This window comes from Lygodium microphyllum, chromosome 13 (assembly GCF_053477565.2).
Source record: "Lygodium microphyllum isolate KBCC chromosome 13, Lygodium_microphyllum_v1.1.10, whole genome shotgun sequence".
In the NCBI taxonomy this organism is placed as follows: Eukaryota; Viridiplantae; Streptophyta; class Polypodiopsida; order Schizaeales; family Lygodiaceae; genus Lygodium; species Lygodium microphyllum.
Window position 1 is genome coordinate 43,823,940 of NC_141147.1, and position 12,867 is coordinate 43,836,806.

Genomic DNA, 12,867 nt, shown 5'->3' on the forward strand with positions numbered 1-12,867 from the left:
ATCAACTTCGGAGGGTTTCAATAGTATAGGTTGTGTAGAACACTCTGTCTACTAGCTTCCAATGGGTTGTTAATTGGACCAATAGAAGCTTGTCAATGCACCAAGCATCCCACATATCTTGTTGTTGAGCATCTACAAACAGATTCCAACTCTTTTCCTTCTTGTTCTTGTGAACTTCAACTGGCCATGAATCCTAAAGCTTCTTCACAATCTCCCACTTGATGATGTCTGGAATTTCTTCAATGAAGGCCACATATTCCATGGGTGGTCATTCTCTCTATTTCTACTTATCTTTTTCAATTTTGTGGAAAACAATTGGCTATTGTGATACAACTTTCTATAGCTTCAAAGGATAGTGGGATTAGTCTGTCACATAGAGCCTGCATCAAGATAGTGACATGATTTTGCCATTGAGGGATACACTTCTTGTAGAAAGTGGCTCTGGAAATGAAGATCTCCAATTCTTCAATAGTTGTAGGGATTCTCCAATCTTCCATTGCTTTTTTTTCTTTTCAATAGTGCCATTTCTTTCATTTTTAGCCTTTGTTGGTGCTTATTAATGGCAGTTTCTCCCAGTTGCATACCAAAAACATGGAGCCCCAAGAGACACACCAAGAAAAATGAGAATCTACTACAAGAAAATTTATCTTGTATCATCAACAAGAATGTTTTTCAATCAACCACAAAAAGGAAAACAAGACCAATCTTCTCAAATCTTCACACAGTATCATATACCTATTCTCCCATGGATTTATCACAACAAAACTTCAACACATTCTTTATATTCTTCATCAAAAGAACAAGAGGACACAAATAAATACTCCACTTTGAATGGAAATCATCACATAGATTTCATCTTCAATAGCTTCATAGTTTGTCTCATGATCTCTCACTAATAAATACATTGTTCTGCATGAAAAATTGGATATCTCTCTCACACATACTCTCTCTCAATAGTACATTGAAATAATGAATAATAATCCTCCATAATTCCTCTTTGGTTGTGGATACCCCTCCCAAGAGGTATGTCTAATATGAAGGGTCACCAGAGCCACTACATTGTCCTTTCATAGCTCAACATTGTCACAATCACTTCAGTCCTCACTTGAGTCTTTAGCAGATACTTCTTCCATTTCTTTGAGCTATTTTGAACTTTTATTCATATCTTCCCAAGATTAGAAACTTCCCCAAGATACACATTCATCCAACATAACACTTAGAGAGGTATACAGAGCAAAAATAGAACATAGACAGAGACTCTATAGATGGTCAACAGAGGTTTAACAGAAAGTCATCGAAAAGCATTTAGCTCAACTAAAACCATTCAAAACCATCAAGAATCATTCAATAGGCTTCCAAAAGCTCTTAAAATCCATAAATCATCATTCCAACCTCTCATGTAGAAGGAAAATAGAACAAAATAGAAGCTAAACAACATAACCAATCAGAATCTATCAAACACTTAATAGAACCTTTTAGCACATCATATCTCTACTGAAAAACATCATGAGATTTTCAAACCTATTTGACCTTGTCCATAACTTTCTCAAACACTTCCAAAATAATCAATCATCATTCAAATAATACAAAAATCACCCAAGATCCCAACAAAAAATAGCCAAAAACATAGTCATATACCTCAACATGTCAAATACTACAAAACAAGTGAGTACTTTCATTCCTTCAACAAACATATGTCCAAGAAAGCAATGAAAAAGAGATATACGAGGAATATTAGTCATGGAAGTCAATAAATGGTAAAAAAATCTAGGTTCAAATAAAGGATAGAGGCTGCCAACCTCGTTACCTCCAACAAAAACAAGACTACCACATGTGATTTTCCATATAGAATCACCAAAAGATATATGGTACATGTCATCATCCAACCGCCTAGCTAAGATAAGGCACATGATATGCATTGTGAAGTACAAATGAGCATTAGTACCATATTGCAATCTAACATTACTATGCCAATGATATCCAATGGGATGTCATCTCTTAGTCTAACCAAACATGTGATAGTACCGTAGGAGCTAGGGAAAGATAAAGTGAAGCCTATGAAGCGAGAAGCCAACACTAAGAGTAGAAAGATGAAGCATTGGTCAATTGAGTAGAATTAAGTGATGAAGCAACAAGTATGTAATCATTTGAGGCTATAGTCTAGGGCATTTATCTCCTCTATCTTAACATTAGACTTAAGAACAATGCTATCATCATCATAATATTTTTTTGTGCTTTCCCTTTGCCTTTTTTGTGTGTACTATCATTGCACATTTTATGGCACTGCAACCTTATGTGACATTGATTCCTACAATGATGACATGTAAGAGAGGATGTAGGACCATGGGACTTATTATGTGATTGCCCATGAGACTTAGACTTTCCCTTGTTGGGTTGAATCTCTACCATGCTTACTATTCCCATTGCCACCTTGTTTGCCTCTTACTATAAGTTTATGAGAAGTAACTCTCCATGCCAATTGAGTACTTTAGCTTCATTTCAACACTTTAATTGTCTTAGGGATTCCACTAGAGGATGAAAGCCCTCTATTCCAAAAGTATATTACTATGAACTCTTTCTTTCAATATGTAACTAACCTAGAAAGAGAGCTAGCAAAAAACTTTCCACTCTTATTTTACTAACCCTATATTACTTGAGTTATCCACTACCCCATGTAATGAATATTGACTTGTTTGTACCTTATAGCTTTGATAAGATCACTAATGAACCTTAGGATCATGCCATGCAATTAATAGTATCTTATAAGTAAACTATCTCCCTTTATAGTAACTAACCCCACGTAATGGGCTGCATCAACATTCTTCCTATTTACTTCTTTATAAGAAAAGCAACTTCTATATCCTTGAGTTGAAAGCCATCTTGAGGAAGGTTTGCACTCATAGTAGTGTGGAATGTATCCCAAGATTCATGAAATGTGACAAGCAAGAAAAGAGACTTGACAGTGTCCTCAAACTTAAGACCTATGAAGTAAGTTGATTAAAAATGGAATGAAACTCATTTAAATGAGAATACATAGATATCCCTTCCTTCCTATGAAGGTCCATTAGTTTCTTAAGCCAATATAGCCGAGTTCTAGGACTATAATTATCATAGAGATTACAAATCTTTTTTCATAATACATAAGCACCACCCTTAGTCTCAATGACATTGAAGTATATCTACTTTGGCGGTGACAAAATGATGGTAGACTTGCATAGCTCATCAAGCTCTTTCCATTCCTTTGCATCATAAATTTTTAGCTTTATGCCCTCTGATTTTAATGGTTTAACTTGCTTCTTTTGCACCAATACTTTCCAAATCAGAGTCTTTATATATTATAAGTTATTGCTATCCAAATTCTCTATGTTGAATATAATATAGGAAAGTTATTGCAATCCAACTTCTCTATATTGAAGTGACACTATCATTGGAAGCATTTTAATCACCTCCTATTATGTCTACTAAATAAAGAGAGTGCAAGTTGCGCTGACAACAATAAATAAGCCCCAAAACCAAGCCAAAGAGCATACAATAGGAAGAAGACATAGCCAATACATTGCTATCCACAAGTAGGAAGCACTAGAGTGAAAGGGTAAGCTCCCAATGCTAAGAAGATTTAAATAGTAACAAAAAATGTACAATGCAACTAGCATAGCATAAAGCATCAAGTACCAAAGATTGTCAAAACATCAAAGGTATTGCATACATAGATGCATGCCACAATGCATGCCAAGCATGTATCCATCACAAAAAATCGACTAACAATAAGTGGTACAAAGTACCCAAATCAAAGGCAAATCTACCCACAGTCACAAAACTCTCTAGTGACAGTGTATGTATAAAAAAAAATAAAGCATAAAAGAGTTTCCCACTAACTCAAATGAACCAAGATTTGTGCAAAGAAACCAATTACTCCCATTGAAGCAAATCTAAAGTAGCAAATGAAGATCAATGCATAGATCTCATACTATTAAAGTACCCTAAATACATCATGTATACATTCGAGAGCATAAACCTTTAATAAGTCTTTAAGCTCACAAGTGGAAATTAATGAAGCAAGTAGCCACTCAAAAATGTTATAAAATGAGCTCAAATCCAAGTTTTAGATCTCAAAATAAGCATATCTGGGCATGAACAATAATGTCAAGCATCAACATAACCATGTAGCATATCTAAATAGCATGCAAGCATTCAATACATAAGATATTAATTGTGAATGCTTATTGTCCAAACCAAAATTGTTCTATTCTATGTAAAATAGAAAATAAAAAATTGTATGGAATCAACTCTATGAGTCTTTAAATATGTAGTTCTCCTAGTGCTCTTTGTTTTGAGCTATAGAATACCTCAATCTGATATTATATGAAAAAATGCAAAAGTATTATTAAGCTAGTTGAGAAGCTCTGTATCCATTTAAAATGGATAGAATGGCTACTTCTCAGCTTAGTAAGTACTTAACAAGGCTCAATTAAGCCCTGCAGAGCTTCTCAACTAGCTTGGACCAAGTGTTAAAGATAGGGAAGCCAATTCATATCTCAAATGGATTGAAATGGGTCTACTATGAAAACTATAGGTCAAGCTCTCTTCTTGGGCTAAATGCAATGATGATGAAGCTCCTCAAATGCCCACTCTGATAGTAGTTGAAATGTGGAGTAAGAGTGAAATAATAAGTGGAAGTAAGATCTATGGAGGTTCAAGTAAGAGAACAAAAGAGAGAGACACAATATGTGGGAACTCCAACAGTCATAATGTGTGACTACCGGCCTCCCCTTATTCTATTGCCATGTAAAGAATAAAGAATAAAGTGACAATGATGGGTGCCCTCCACTTGTAGTATACATATGTGTGGGTACAATATACATAGTAAATATAGGGAAACTAAGGCACATGCACTTGTACCCCCAACATATATGCAACCCTTAGTCCTTCAAATATAGTAATTACTTTATGGAGTATTCATAATCTAGGAAATCAGTGATCAATGGTGACTACAATTAGCTATAGCATGATTTATTTTTTAATCAATGCTCTCAAAAACAAACCTTGCAACCTATGAAGTCTTTTCCAAGTTTGAATTCAACATGACAATCTAATCTCATTTATAGTGTAGAACTATTAGTGAAATGTATAAGTGGCCTAGAAAGTGATGTCCAAGACATTTCTTTTTGGCACTTAAAAGTGGGAAATTGAAAGCAATTATACCCTCAAAGATAATTTTGATACTATTTTAATAATAAATTTGGTATTTTGGATATGTACTAATCGTTCTTCCTCCATTAATGGAGGTTGGCAGTAGATACAATTATTTTTGTCTATGGGCTTGTAGTTTCTCTCTCTCTATTTGAGATTTCTCTTTGAAAGCACTTATTTTGGGGGGGAGAGAGAAAAAGAAAGAAAGAAAGAAAGTTATATTAACGTCTTCTAAGGACCAAAACTGGCCTATGAGACAAACTGTGAGACAACTGATGAGGTCCAGCTATCCAAAATAAAAGTGCTGAATGAAAAGCTAAAAACTGGAAACTGAAAATACGGTGCTGTGAGTGTGATAAGTGTCGTGTATGTGTATGTGCGTATGTAGCTCTGGTACTCCAGATAATGGCTACAAAAGGGGAACAAATGTCGCTGTGATAGGGGAACAACTGTCGGCTGTGATAAAGTGGTGCGATGTGTATATGTAACAGATGCAGGGAGATATACTATCCTGGGATGTAGTAGTAGTCGTCGAAGTCACTAATAGCAGGTGATCCCTCCTGGATGTAGGATGTGGTACATCGGCGGTGGAGAAAGAGCAAACTGGAGGTCTGAGATCCAGTGTGTCGAGTGTCATCGGTCTGCTATCGATGTAGATCAAGAATCCTCCGGATCTCCTGTCAGTGTGGTTGTGGGATCCGAAACCCACGGATCCTCGTGCGGCGTCGGGTACGCTGGTCCTCAGCCTGCTGTAGTGTGAGCCCGGAGGTCTGGCTGGAGGCTGGTACAGTAGCTCTCACTCTGTCTGTCTGAAAGAACTGTGTAATAGTCGTCTGGGTGGGCCCCTCTCTGACTGGGACCCACTGTGTGCTCTGCTCTCTGATGTGCCATGCCTCTCCCAGAAAACGGCCAAATGATCTCTGATCCATATCAGTCATACATCCCTGAAGTGAGCTGCTCAATGTGTATCTAGATCTCAACTCTAAGTATGCTGGGCATCTGAGAACAAAATGCTCCTCACTCTCTACCTCTGATCTACAAAGGGGGCATATCCTCTCCTCCCGTGGGATGCCACTGGCTCTGCCACTCTCAATCATAAGCTGATGTGATGATACCCTGAGCTGTCCAATAAGAACTCTCAATCGATGTGGCATATAGATCTGCATATATCTCAGAATCTCTATGAATCCCTGCTCTGATATGCTCAAGAACTGTGTATAATAATGTGCCATCTTCGATGGCAATGGCTGTGCAGGGTTGACCCATGTCCTCTGTATATAAATATGCCATATCTCCTGTCTAATGACTCTGTTCCTCTCAGAGAGAGAGAGGGTGTAAGTGGGAGCCTGAGTATCATATAGAAGAGGTGGGAGTCTATCAATGTCCAGCCCATGTCTGTCAAACCAAGCTCTAGTCTGTGCATACCATGATGTGGTATCCCCCGCTCGAGCCATCTCCTGAGATGCCATATATGCTCTGTATGCAATGCGATCTCTGTCCATATCCTGAAATCTGTGTAGGAAGCAGACTGTCTGAAATAGTGCCTCTACTAGCATGGGTGGTGTGGCAAGCTCTGCTCGCACAATGTCATGTGGGACTGAGGCCTTGCTGCGAATCAATCTAGATATCATGATCGCCTGAGGTCTCTCCATCAATGTCCATACATAATCGGCAAGGCCTGGCCCCCATATAGCTGCTCCATACATCAGTGCTGGAGTGACTAGAGTATCAAAGAGCCACCCCTTGGTGCGGGGCTCCTGGAAATGTGCCTGATGACACTGTCGCTCCATAAGAGCCAATGCTGAGTATCCTCTAGTGAGGTGGTCACGAGCTGCCTGTGTCATCGAGAAAATCCCTGAAGCTGCTGTAAAGGTGACTCCCAAATATACATATGATCCAGTGACCTCAATACTCCCTCCTGCTGCCATGAAAATACTGTGTCTGCGTATCTGAGCTGATGTATGGAATATAAGAAACTTGGTTTTACCAAGGTTTACTGTCATGCCTCTCTGTATGCAAAAATCATCCAATGCTAATAAATGCTGCTGTAATCCGTGAGCTGAATCTGAGACCAACACAATGTCATCTGCATATAGTAAGATATGAACTGTGGCTCCACTGAGATCTATACCTCCACCAGCTCGCTGTTGAATAAACTCTGCTATCTCATCAATGTATAGCCCAAATAGAGTCGGTGAGAGTGGGCATCCTTGTTTCACACCAATGGTGCTCACAAGGGGATCTGATATACCTCCCGAACATCTGACTCTGCCAGTAACCCACTCATATAGTGCATCATTACCCCACATCATGTCATCATCCACCCCCAGATCAAGTAGGCATCTGAAAAGCCTCTCTCTTGGAACCGTGTCAAAGGCTTTGCGGAAATCCACAAAGCAACAATACAATCTCTGTTTATTCACTCGTGTCTGGTCGATCAGACAACGGAGAGTGAAGATGTGGTCTATGGTAGAAAATGCTCGTCTGAACCCTGCCTGTCCGGGTGCGCGCATGCACTCTCTCTCTGCCAGCGTGCTGAGCTCCTCCTCCATCACCGTGCCATAAAGTTTGGCCAAAAATGGCCCAATCATGATGGTTCTATACATGTTAGGATCCATAGGATCCCCTGACTTGTGGATAGGTACAATGGTGTGCTCTGTCCACAAGTCAGGGAACCCCTCAGACAATGCACGGTTGAAGAGGTGAGCAATGAGTGGAGCCAATGTGTCTCTGCCATATATAATATGCTCTGCCTGAAGATCAAACTGGTCTCAAGCACGGCCATGCTGTAACCGTGAGATAGCATGTTTCACCATATTAGTGGTGAAAAAGGATGAAATACCCGGTCTCGGTGTACATGGTGTGGGTATCAGCGGCTGTGCGGGTACATGATATAAACTCTGTGCGTATCCATGCCATACTACAGGGTCATGTATCGGTGTGGGTGAGCGTGGTTCTCTGATCTGCCTCCATGCCTCTGCACAATCTCTGCTCATAAGAAGGTGGTATATATCCCAATATCTCTCCTCCTCCCATTCCCGCTTTTTACGGGCGGGTCAAGCGGTGCATGCGTCTCTACGCCTGTCTGTGTGTGATCTCTCCTCTGGCCTCCAAATCGCGTAGCTGTCGACGAAGATCTCTGCACTCATCATCATACCACCTGTTCTGTGGCATGGTACCGGTCCGAGGGGGGTGCGTGTATGTGTGATGTGGAAAACTGAGTGTAGCAGAATCATGCAGAATGCGTGTGATATCAGTGGTCAGTGTATCAAGGGGTGCGTATGGATCAAGTGACGTGATGTGCTCCTCCAGATGCTGTGAGTAAACATGTGAGAGCTCATGAGTGAAGTGTGTGGTAGTATGCATGTGGGATATGATATCTGCAGGTGGTGATGGTAATGAGGTGAGGAGTGAGAAACTGAGAAAGGTGTAATCGGCACCGAGTGGAAGTCTCCCAAGGCCGAAGGACTCGATAGTATGCATCCCATCGATCGGTCCGAGTAGATAATCTACAGTACTATCGCCCCCCCATGTGGGAAGCGTGTAAGACCTCCTGAATATGGCCATCGTGCCATCCCGTTATAAATAACGAGATGATGTCTACTACCAAGCTCAAGTAAATGCCCTCCATACCCTGTGGCGTTTGGCCCAGTATCTACTGACTCCCGACTGATTCCCAACTCCTCAAGGTCTAATGCTCTTATGATCTTTGGCTACTCCATATCAAAACTCTCACACTGTTGGCTCTCTGTGCGCCCGTTGAAGTCCCCCATAAGGAAGACCTCACCCAAACTAGAATACAGAATAATGTCCTCTGAGAGCTGTGAATAAGGGGAGGGGGAATTTCTGGACGAAATATCACCCTGCATAGTAGCATATCTGGACCCTCGTGGTGAAAAGTAGCATACTGCCATATAGATCCATCTCTCATCTGGTATCTGCACTCTGATCCATATGTAACTGGCCTCCTCATCTCGTCTCACTAACTAGATATGTCTCTGTATCCCCTGACGGAATAGAACTACCACCCCTCCTGAGCCCCTGGATGTACTCTGCCTAGTAGTAGCCTGGTATGCAGATACCCACTCAAATCCTGTAATGCGTGGAAGCCCTCTCTCTGGGCTCTCATGTGTCTCTGTGAGGCATATAACATCATGGTCGGGTAAAATCTCCTCAAGTCTGTCCGGTCGTGACCATGGGAGCCATTGCAGTTCCAAACTGCCACACGTATTGGGATCTCCTGTACAGGCCTCTGCCCCGTCTCATAGGCCATGCCCCCCTATTTGGTGGGGCGTCCATCTATAAAAATCCGGCCATCTCGATAGAAGGCCTTACGGCCTTCTCTACGTGCTTGGAGTATCTGTGGCATGCATGCTCGTCGAGAGAGAGAGAGAGAGAGAGAGAGAGAGAGAGAGAGAGAGAGAGAGAGAGAGGAGCTACCCCGAGAGGCTACGAAGGAGAGAGTTAGTTCAATCCCCCTGTCTTGGTCTATGACTAAGCCATATTCTCTTACGCTCTCCCATCTCAAATTTATTCCACCTTTCCTATCTCTCGAACATGCTTGTGGATGATGGCTCCAAAGAGATGAGGTGGAAGGACCACGGCAACCATTGCAACTGCAAGGGTATTTCCAGAGATACGGGAGTGCCCGAGTTTGCTGGAGTTGCCACTATCAATGGATCATCGGGGTGTGGCGAACACAATTGCGAGCAAAGACAAAATTCCCAATGTCATCATGCTAAACCAGGTTATTTACTACTAAGTTATTATTTCTTCACATAAAATTATAAGTTTTATGGAAAAATTTTACATAAAATATTAGCTTCCATACTTTCACTTACACAAATTGACAGTTTTATCTAGAAAGTATACTAGTACATGCATAAACAATTAATCGCTATGAATTGTAGCTAGAGATTCTAAATCGTAGAATCATGTTGGAGATAATTGCTAGAAGTTATTGCACACATGTCTTTATGCGCATTTGATATAGTTATGGTCAAATGCGACAAGGTTAAGTGTTGACTAACACTTGTTATGAAAAGTGAAACTCTATTTAAATAATCTATAAATCATCTTGTTAAGTTATTGGCATAGTATAATTCTTTAAGGAATTTTACTTATGTTGGGTAAGATAGCCCAAATGGAAAATTCATGCCTTGCTTAACATGTTGTAAGAGATGTACTTAACACTTCTTTATGGAGAGGAGAATCCTCATTAGAATGTAAGGTTACCTTAGGATAAGATCTACCTTGGTTATGGAAGTTGTGAGCTACATGATGGTGTGATTGTCATTGCATCATTTGATATATGTTTGAAAGGATCTCTGATTGAAAATATTGATAAACAGGATAAAAGAATGGATTGTGCTAGGCTATCCCCAAGCTAGCTACAAGACCCTACTCCAAGGGGATCATCGTTATCGCTTCAAGAGGCTTTGATCGGCTATGTAGGTGAAAGGTCTGTCCGTAGGGATAGTCCAGACAGTAGAAAATGTGCATGCTAGGGGGGGACTCTGGCCATAAATCCTACATTATAGGGGGACTCTGGCCGTAAATCCTACATTGTTCCTAGAATTTGTAGAGCCCCTTCATGACCTGGGATGGGATCATGGAACCCTAAATACTAGTTACAAGGGTGGAATCTTGGTGGGCAAAATACCCTCGTGGAATTTTGTATATCTTCCACATGGTCGGAAAGATGGAAATTGTAATAAACTTTCAATATAATAAAGAAATTTATTTTATTCAAGGATTGTTTGAGTTATATGCATGTCCGTGAGATAAATTACGTGAAGGAACCTGTGATTTAATAGAGTAATTAAGGAAGATGGTTGTATATGTTCAAATAAATGTGATGTAGGTAATTAAAAACTAAAGATGATTCTGTCATCAAAGGAAAGCAGGTGGGCGTAACCCCCAATGGGTCCATCCAACAATAGGGTAGTTTCGGTTAGCAGGGAGCTTTTCTAAATCGAACAATAGAAATAGGAAGACAATAAATTGACCAACTAGTCATTAGGTAGAATCAACTTGCATTGTTTTAGGGGGCCGGAATGGGATTTTGCCTTATTGGTAGGAGGGTTGACCTACTGCACTTCCCTCTGTCTCCCATTCTCTTTCAACCAAGTGCAATGGCAAGTCCACTTCAGATCGAGTAATCCTACATAAGTGGGGACTTAGAATTATTGAGGCTAGCTAGTTGTTAGGAGATTCGCCATCTATTTTTAAGAACCTAAAAATTCAGGTTAATCCTAATGGGTTCGGCTAGAACACTTCCGTTGTGATGTAGACTCAGTAGGGTCTAAGTAACAAACCCCGTGATGTTCCAACGGAACGCTGGGCAACGTCATTTGGAAAACCTACTGATGGACTACAAAAAGGTGTGCCTTGGAATGAGCTTGGCGGACACCTCACAATTGGTATCAAACTAGTCCACGTTAGTATAGAATACAATGTAAGCTTAGGACAAATATTTAAAAAAAACCTAGGACATGTTTTCTTCTCCTTGTTTAATGCATGTTTTTGAATTATGGCAAGATAACGAATCTTGGAAATGATTCTTGATATTCCGAGTAATGTTTACGTTAGCTATACATTCATCCAGTTTTTCTTGGGAGAATTTAGATGGTGCAGATATTAGATCAGTTTTACAACCCTCACCTTTATATCGTGAAAGACGGTGGATGATTAGCAGAGGATACTGCTATATCGATGCAAGATGTCTAGCTTATCTTCAAAATAATCTGAAAAGGGTAAAATGGATGGAAGATCTTAAAGTTGTCGAGATCTATCTATTTTATGAAGCCAGTGTAAACTCGACCTTGTATACTAGCGGCAAGAAGATTAAACTAAACTAGTACATCTATGAGGAAGTTACGAAGATCCTTCCAGTCGGCAAAGTAAAAGACGTAGGTTTCTCTAGCCACTGCAACTACAAAAAGGACAGATTTCTTGAGCTCCGTAAAAAATATAGATTCCTAGACATCTACTCTCAGAATCCAAATTATTTCATAAAGTATGTATCAAAGTGTCATGCTTAGATTGCAATAGGGAATCCTTTTATGAAAAAAATAAGATGAGCATGTGAGCTATCTGAATAATGTATTTCTTTCCATTTGATTACCTTGTACATTAGTTGTAACAAAGATTGATTGATACTTTATGAATCAGAGAAATAATGGAACCTTATTTTCCCTTGAAACCTTTGAAATTGCAGTTTAACTTTAGCAATGGGAAAATAGTTTTAATTAAAATGGTTTCAATAAATCTAGCAAGAAATAATTTGAGTGTCAAACTCTAATATTAACGCTACATAAACTTTGAAAAATTTAACTCGGGAATTGTTGAAAATTTCATAGAATTTTGCACCCACAATAATTCCTAATGAAGCTCAAGAGAAAATGAATCTTTTGAAGTAAGTCAAACCTCTGGAATTTGAGGGGAAAGGTGAGAATGTGGAAGTCAATGCAAAAATTTGGATCGAATCCATGGAATATTATTTTATGGCTGCTAGAATTGTCCCAACCAACCAAGCCATGATAGCTAAGCTAAAATTAATTGGCGAAGCTCAACTATGGTGGAAGTAGTAGTGCCGAGATCAAGGTGTCCCTGAAAATACCATTACTTGGGATTTGCTGAAAGAAGTTGTAAGAGAAAGATATTTACCTATAACTG

The 12,867-nt window shown here is 39.8% G+C and overlaps 1 pseudogene; it reads right to left on the reverse strand.

The window, feature by feature from the left end:
* The window catches only part of LOC148026566 (uncharacterized), a 52,370-nt pseudogene that overhangs the window by 4,260 nt on the left and 35,243 nt on the right, over nt 1-12,867 (reverse strand).